The following is a 9,316-nucleotide window of genomic DNA, read 5'->3' as shown; positions in this document are numbered from 1 at the left end:
ACTTTTAGATATATTTGTTGGATTTTAGATATATCTCATGACTTGGTTTTCGAGTAAATCTAAATCCCGAACGTTATCTTGAAAAGATTGCATATGCCTTTTGGAATATTCGGATTATCTTATATCCGAATTTGAAATCTTTTCCAAATACTAAGCATATCGGATAAGATCTATATCTCGGTTGGGAATTCTGAATATATCGAGGAATTATCTAAAAGATTTCAGATCTCGAGAGATAACTTTTCTTGAATTAAAAGATATCAATCCTTTGTGGATAGGAGCTTATTTCCTTGAAAATTCCGGAATCCCCTAAGGATTTTTCGAAAATTCAATAAATATTTGAACATTTTAAAACAAAATTGCCTATAATATATGCTCCCTTGTGCCCGACCCTTCGGAATATTAAATTGCAAGCCTTAACCATGATCTTATGGGGTGGGATGGCAATTTAGTATAAGATTTCGTATTCTGCCCTTTGGCGAGAAGGGACGTTGATATCTTATACCACTATCCGCATACTAGCTCGAATCCCCGAGAATGTAGCGAATAAAATCTTGCTCTAGCCCGGATCTTCGGGAATGGGAAGATTTATCGGAAAATTGGATTTAAAGGTATATTATGGGCATTTTTGTTTAATTTTGTTCAAATTCATTTGGTTCAATTCAAAAATTTGAAAAAATAAAAAAATGGAAAATCCAAAAAAAAAAAAAAAAAAAAAAAAATCCGAAAATAAAAAAAAATGGAAATCAAAATCACAAATCATTAATCGGGAAAAGGCATTTTCATGAAATTTGGTACCGAAAGGGTGTTAATTAAAAATTAACATAATCAAGTCCTCGAACCCTAAATCTCCGGTTGGCAGAAAATAAAGTATTCTCCCGTACTTTATTTAGGTATCTAATCTACCTACCAAAAAAGATTAGTGGCGGCTCCTAAATTAAAAATCAAACCTAAGTTGCGAATTGGTAGGGCTTGGGAGAGTCCGTATTAGGTTAGTTAATTCATCTAATTAACCTAATAATCCATTAACCTAAATTAATTTTTAGGTCGCAACGTACGGGAGTTGGCACTAAAGTGAGCGTTTTTAGAAAAAGTTTGGCATTTAAGTGATTGTTTTGAAATTTTTGACATTAAAATGAACGCTGCACATAAATTTTGGCACTTGTAGTGTATTTTAGCTCAAAAACAAAATATATAGATTTAACTGAATTTGTTTAAGAAAACACGAAAAGCACCAAAGCTTGAAATTGTATTTAAAAATTAGGAACCAGATTTAATTTTAATATAACTACAAGTGCCTATAGACAAATTAACATCGTATCTAGATATTCTTATGAGAACACTTAGACTAAACATAGCAGGAAAACCCATGCGATACGACTCTAAAGGAGATTTTACTATTATAGAGATTATGAGATAAAACAAATATACTCGAGCGATGCTATCATAATATTTATGAAGACCAAAAAGGTAAAGAAGTAACAAAACATATCATGTTTTTTTTTTTTTTTTTGATTTGGGAAATTAATTGAAATGAAAGATATTTGAAAATCTGGGCAATCTCATAATTATGAAGAATTGTGAATAGTACCAAAGAACTGATTTGACTTTTTATGTGAAGTTGAAGGACTAAATTGAAAATTTAGGGACTCGGTTGCGTATTTCGCCATAGTTTAGGGACTTGACGTGACATTTCACCCTTGTTTGATCAGCAAAGGGGGCTACATTCCACATTTAGAATTAGTTCAAGGAACATAGGACGAATTAAAGCCTAAAGATCCAAGAATATCATCGCACATTGGGGACTATAGAAATCATTTTTGCTTTCTATTTGAATCAATATTAGGTAATAGTAATCCACGAGCCAAAACTTCTCAAAAGCTCATACACATGCTAGCAATAGAAGCACTTCAAAGGGCAGATATACTCGGAACATTCCTTAGTATAATCATTTCCACGCTGAGTCTTCCACAATTTCCATGATATTGGATGCAAAAAGAATTTCTGAATTGCAAAACTTCATTACAATCCTAGAGTTAGTGCTATTAACATCTGCTTAGTTCAAGTACAACCTGATACAGCTTTATCATTTGTGTGCAAATTTCTATTGTTTGATGAATGCTAGGCCCCAGATGCACTAATCAATGAGTACAAAACTTAGGTGTAATGAGTAGAAAAGTTCACCTTGCTTCCACGCCTCCCAAAGCCACGCAATGAAGAAAGACTCCAAGTATGGCAGACTTAAAACAGCCGGGTTGATGGACATGAGACTCTGTGTGATGATGTATGAAAGAAAATGGGCAGAAGGACACCTCAAGTGTCAATATTTGTGTATGCATGTATGACGCTCACTTTAGTGCCAATATTTTTTTTTTTAGGCTCACTTAGGTACCAAATCAGAGAAAAAACAATCGCTTTAGTATCAATGGCGAGAAATTCCGGCCAACTAATTATGTATCATTTATTTTTAATTTTTTAACATTACGTGCCAATTTTTTTTTTAAAAAATAAGGCCACGTGGAGTCCACGTGTCATCCATGTGGGCTTTTAAGCTTAAAAATAAGTTAATTTTTTTAAAATTAAAATTAAACAGAACAATAAGCTAAAAAAAAGTAAAAAAAAAAATGAATTGTTGGCAGTGGCGACAGTTTGCACAACCCTCAATGCCGCCGCTCCACCATCGCTGGTAATGGCTAGCAAGGGTGGGGATTGGTCGAGGGGGGATGCCGAGCCCTCGCCAAGGTTGGTGAGGCCTAGCCTTGGCTGGACCGAGGCCTCGTAGACCCATGACGAGGCCGACCTCACCGCCCGGCGACCCCCTCAGCCCACCCCGGCTGGCCATTGTCGGCGATGATGGGGTGGAGCGACCGCTGCAACTTCCTTTTTAGTTTTTATTTATTTATAGTTTTTTAACTTATTTTTTAATATTTTAATATTACGTGATTTTTTTTTTATTAATTTGTAGCTTTTTTATTGCTGTTGGGATCCTTTGGTGAGCTGCGTGGATGCTACATAAGATTTCCAGCAAAACTCACTGGAATTGGCATTGAAATAGCCTTTTAAAAAAATGGACACTTAAGTGAGCCAATATATATATATATATATATATATATATATATATATTATATATTGGCATCAAATAAGCGTTGTACGTTAATATCGGCACTTGAGGTGTCCTTCAGTCAAAGAAAATGTGTCGTCAACCTGGCTCAGACGATCATTTCATTACATTTTTGATGGAAAAATGGCTAGATTTCAGAGAACAATTGAGAGTTTGACCAGAAAAGGAAGAAACTCTATTCAGGGTGAGATACTGAATCCTTTACTCCATTGTCAATCAATCTACAGAAAACCCAATTCCAACCATTGCACTGGTAAGCTGTTCAGACATCAGGTTGTAAGCCTCAAGCTTGCAAACAATTAAACAGTTCCATTGCATCTTTGAGCTTTCCAGCATTGCACAGGCCATTTATTATGGTACTGTAAGTCTCAATATCTGGGACTAATTTCACATCTTCCATACGTTGAAGCGACGTCATGGCCTTGTCAATCTGTTGTATTTTACACATGCCATCCAAGAGAGCATTGAAGGTATAACAATTTAAACGCAGATGACAAGATTGCATCTCTTTAATTAGCTCTTCCGCAACTTGAAGGTTCCGAACTCGACAAAATCCTTTTGCGAGAGCGCTATATGAGGCGGCGTCAGGAATCAAGCCCCTCTGAAGCATTTCTCGGAAGAGCATCTTTGACTTGTCAACTCGTTTTGTTTTGCAATATCCATTAATCAACGTGTTATACTAATAACATCAGGTGAGCAGCCTCTTTCAACCATCAAATTAAACACTTCCACAGCATCGTTCATTCTATTTTGCAAACAATAACCCAATGAATCACCTAGTTGACTATGGCCTTTGCTTTCCTTTTTACAATGTGCATCCCCTAGAATAGTGAACGTTCGAACATTCAGCATTACTCTGCTTTGCACCATATGACTCAGCAGTCTTCGAGCCCCATCAAATGGCCGCAAGTGCGCGCTCCTTGAATGACAAAGGTATGAGTAACAATGTCCAGCTCAATGCCCGCCTTAATCATAACCTTCGACAATTCTATCGCATGTTTCCACTGGCCTAGGTTGCTTAAACAATGAACCAACGAGTTACAAGTGAATTTGTCAGGATGGATGCCTCTACTTGGCATCTCTTTCAACAATACAAGGGCATCTTCCATCTGGCCTACCATTGCACATAATGTGGATCAAGCTGTTATAACTAACAACAGTTGTGACTGATGCCTCTCGGCCTCATACTCTAGTGGAGTCTCAACGTCTTTGTGATCAATCCCTCCTTGCAAAGACTATCTATTACCGTCTTGTATGTTAAGGAATTGATCCTTATCAATTCAATGGCTAATCCGGTGTTAAACCGCCCTACACAAGCCTTGCGCGGTGACTGCATACATGGTCTCATTAGGTTTGGAGCCGTTTCGTCGCATGTCCTCGAGAAACCTCAATGCTTGATCAATTCTACCATCAATCAAGACACCGGCAATTAGGGTGTTCAATGTCACCACGTCGATTTCAAAACCAAGTTTCAAGATTCTACCCAGGAAGGACAAAACCAAATCTACCCCCTTTGACCGACAAAAAGGCAATTCAAGGAAATATTCCGCAAAAACAAATATTTTCTGCAATCCCTAACGAATGCAGCTGCCCAATCAATCCGATCGCAAAGGGTTCATCGTCATCATTCCACCGAAGTAACACAAGGCATAATCAGCGCCTCCTCAACCCGCCACCCGCTCCGCAGCTTCTACTCACGTAATTCAGGAGCTGGATCGGGTAGCGCAAATTCGGCTTGCAGATCGAACAAAACCTGCGAGCGCGGAACCGGAAATTGAAACTAGAAGGATGAGCAAAACAGAGAAAGGGACGCGAGGACACGCCGGAGATTCCGATTCGAGTTCGAAGGAGGAAGATGGAACCACCCGTTTGCGTCATCATCGGCTGAAGGCAACATGTGGTGTTGCCTAAAGCTTTGGTTTTTCCGCAAGTGAGTCAATTAGAAGTACGAAAACTTGCTAAGAAATGGCAATTGAATCCTAAAATCTTCAAAATGTGCAATTAAATCCCAAAGCTTATCGTAAAAGTGTAATTAAATTCTAAAACTTTTAAAAAGTGCAATCAAGTTATAAAACTTGTCAAATTGATCCAATCAAGTTCTTCTATTGATTGCGCTTTTTGACAGTTTTAGAACTTGATTATACTTTTATGACAAGTTTTAGGACTTGATTGCTCTTTTTGGATATTTTAGGACTCAATTGCACTTTCGTGACAAGTTTTAGCACTTAATTGCACTTTTTTGAAAGTTTTAGAACTCAATTGCACTTTATTGACAAGTTTTAGGACTTCCAGTGCACTTATCCCTTATTTTAATTAGGGTGCACTTCACTGTTGGGATTAAAACCGGCAAAGAAAGTACGAGAAGAGAGAGCGGTAAAATCCAACTTTATTATTTACGGTAACATCCAACTTTATTATTTAGTTCCGTCGTGCAGGTGATTCGTCAAGTGTACACCACAAATCAATACACTAGCCATCATGCATATGAAATTCATTAAGTTTGAGTCGTTGACGGAATCCGACCTGGTTGGATATTTATCCAAGATTCATTCATCGGGCATGGTCTCTTCAAAAATATCCAAGAAGACCAAGCAGAGAACTCTACAGATTTGGTCAAAACAACACTTATGACAAAGTCCCAATGGGGGATGACCCTATCATTGATTTGCTGTGAATTCTTAGAGCTACATTTACTTATCTGAATAGGGATTTCCTCACTGGATCGAGGGCTACAGAAGGAAAAGCTACGGCAACAGGTTGCTCAACCTTGTAATAACAATTGCGAAACAAATTATTGTCCCAGAACTTGCTTTAAAACGCTGAAAAACTTCCAAGGAGACAATACCGGCAACAGACCAAGCTAGTTGATGTTACAGCTTATAGTAATTCCTATTCCAATCAGGCATCCTTATCGCCAATGCGAATACATTTTCTCGTTACTCTAACTCCTTTCTTCGGCCGCTTTCCGTGCTCTTCTTCCAGATAATTGAGTGTAACTACAGCATGCTTAGAAGCTCTGTGATAACATTGAAGTCGTTCGGCCACTTCATGCAATTTGTGTGAATCGACTACCTCGCGATGTCGTGATCCATTCATAACTTTGATGACCATATTTTCTAGCACAAATGCATGTCCGAGAATAAACTTTACCAGTGCGAACACTTCTTTCCCATATTCATATCTTAAACAATCTTCAAATCCAAAAATCTCCACATTCTTGAGATGCCGAGCCCAATGCTTGAACTTCTTCTTTATATGCCAGTACCTCTCGTGATCAAGAATATAGGAGTGTAAGCCAGATATATGCTGCACACGCACCAAAATTTAGGAGGCTATTGTCAAACTTCTTGGAGCATTATAGAGGTGGCATTTCAAACATAGGCTGCGACAGTCTTGAAGCCTCCGGAGCAAAAGAAGGGAGAGACTTTGGATGTAACATTCCTATGAATCCCTTCAAATATCTTAACTTGCGAGTTAGAGTTTAGGGAACAGACCAAGTACGGATCATATGGCTTAAAAATTATAACCAGCTTCTCCAAATTTGGTGTAGTTGCTAGCGTATTTGCCGCAGCGATAAAGAGGAATTGCTGAAAGGTAATGTGAAGCATTAGAGTCCTGCAATTCGGCCGCAAAACCTGCACGTCTTCTACCTTCAGAGGCCGCATTGCCTAACCATGTTACAAGGTAAAATTAGAGCACCAAAAAAAAAAAAAAAAAAAGGTTTGCCGAGGGTCACATTGAATGATAAAAGATGGATTAAACTTCTCTAAAGTACATCACAGTCCACAAGCTTTGGCAGATTAATGTCCACTATCCTAAGTGAAAAGATAAATGGAAAAGGAGGTAAGTATAGTACAAGTGCCATAACTTTTGTATGGCGATCACTTGAGTGTTACAATTTTTTTTTTCGATCACCTGAGTGCCACAACTCTTAAATATTGTCCACTTGAGTGCCATCGACAATTTGGGTCACCAAAAAATCGTACGTGGCATTAAAATAATGTAAATCCAGCCCACATAAACTATCGAAAAGCTGAATTAGCAAATAAAAATGGAAACGACGTCGCACGCTTCAAATTGAACGATATAATTCAATTGCTTCAACAATTTGGGGCAAAATCACTTGAACCCTAACCCTACCGAGATCTTTCAACAAATGGGGGAAAATCAAATTCTCGCAAAAGGAATCTAAAGAACCCTAACCCTACCAAGCCGAACTCAACGAAATCGAAATCTTCAAATTGCCCAAAATCAAATCGTCAAAGTCACGATGGGAAGCAGAAGCGGGGCAAGTGGCTCTCGGGTGCACAAGCAAAGCCAAGATGTAGCTCTACACTTTTGCCATTGTGGGCTGCGAAGTCCAACAAGAATGGCTTGGACGAGAGATAATCCTAGGAGAAGGTTCCATGGATGTGCCAATTATAGAGCAGACTTCAATTGTGGATATTTTAGGTCCTTAATCTCTGTTTTGCTGATTTATCAAATTTTTTGATGTCTTTAGCGTTAACATGTTTTGGATTTAGGATTTGTTTGCTCGATTTTGAGGGAATATGTTACGGTGCTTTGCCCCGCTAATGCAACAAGCGTAAATGAAATTGTGTACTGACTTTCTTGTTGGTGGGTTGACTTGAAACTCTCAAACCGAGCAACGGAGGTTATCTTAGAGCTACTTCAAAAATGAGGTGAAGGTCGACATGTATTAACAGATGAGTTAGACGATGGGGACTCAATGGAAGCAGAGATAAAAGGTCCGCAATATTTGCTGAACCACTAGAAGAAGAAATTTTCAAAGATGAAAAATCAAAAAGATATTTATCGAATGATTGTTATGGTATTGTTGTTGGTGGGTTTGTTCTGATTTATAGGCATATGTAACCCTACTAAAGAGAAGGTTTTTTTGAGTCTGCCGTAGTTGTGGAATAATGATATGATGATGTCATACAAGAACGTGATTTGCTCTTATACCAAGAATTACAATTCTGTGTAAGTTTTGAGGATGCCAACACAGGAATGCAATGGTGCAAATGCAATGTCAAAATGATGTGCAGCAAGAGCAGAAGCATCTTCCTCAGGTTTTTTTTTTTTTTTTTGTAGTTGAGGAACCATGCTATGATTATGTCATACATGAACAGGATATTGTTCTTATGGCAAGAATTGATGTTACAATTTTGTGTGAGTTTTGAGGATGCAAATGCAATGTCAAAATGATGTGCAGCAAGAGCAGAAGCATCGTCCTCGGTTTTTTTGTAAAGGTGTTCAAGGTGGAATGAGCTCCAACGAGCCGTCGAATGATCATTTGAGTGCCATAGATTTAGTTAAATCGACCACTTAGGTTACTGAACTTTCACAAAGTGGCCACTTAAGTACCATATCTTTTTAAAAGTAGCCACTTAGGTTTCTCAATTTTTGAAAAGGGACCACTTATGTTCCTTAATTTTTGAAAAGTGGTCACTTAAGTTCCCCAATTTTTAAAAAGTGATCACTTAGGTTCACTTTTTTTAAGATTGTTGCTTCACCCGTATCAGCTGTAAAATACTATTTATCTTGATACAACAAGCTAATCCAACTATAAATACCATTGCAACATTACATAATCATTGCTACTCAATGATACTGCATATTCTTATATCATCAACAACAATAATAGCCAACCAAATTCAATTACATAATGTTACTACTAAACACACCAGCAAAACATGCAACAGATTGCTGCTGAACACATGTTGCAAACCAAAATGCAGCATATTGCTGCCCAGCCAAAATGCAACAATATCACACCTTAACCACATTACTGCAGAACATACATCAAATCAAATTACAGCATCAAACACAATTCTAGCAACTTCAAATTTCTAAAAGAAACATCAACAACAGATATCATCTCAAATCCTCCCATCGATCAAGCCGAACAACCTCATCACTTCCTTTTTTTCTCTTCAAAGGCTTTACTTAATGCATGATCCTAGCACTCTTCCGAATTGGAATTATATTCATACGCTACATTGCTCTCCTTTTACATTGTCTTATCTTTTGGAGGAGCCACTTCGCATAGATGTTCGGGTACATTTGTATTGTCTCCCGTTGAACTCACTGTCTGTGTTGGCATTGTAGCAGCATGATGTGCATTGACATTTGCGGGATCATTTGACCGACATGGAACTAAGCTTGGGGTGGGAGCTTCTTTTGCAACCGGCC

General features: G+C 38.0%; 1 pseudogene; it reads right to left on the bottom strand.

Annotated features, from left to right (window-relative positions):
* Positions 1–3,386: 3,386 nt before the first annotated feature.
* On the bottom strand, positions 3,387–6,786 carry LOC125312635 (annotated as a pseudogene).
* Positions 6,787–9,316: the final 2,530 nt, after the last annotated feature.

Source organism: Rhodamnia argentea, chromosome 10, assembly GCF_020921035.1.
Source record: "Rhodamnia argentea isolate NSW1041297 chromosome 10, ASM2092103v1, whole genome shotgun sequence".
NCBI lineage: Eukaryota > Viridiplantae > Streptophyta > Magnoliopsida > Myrtales > Myrtaceae > Rhodamnia > Rhodamnia argentea.
This window is presented reverse-complemented; position numbering and strand designations above follow the sequence as displayed.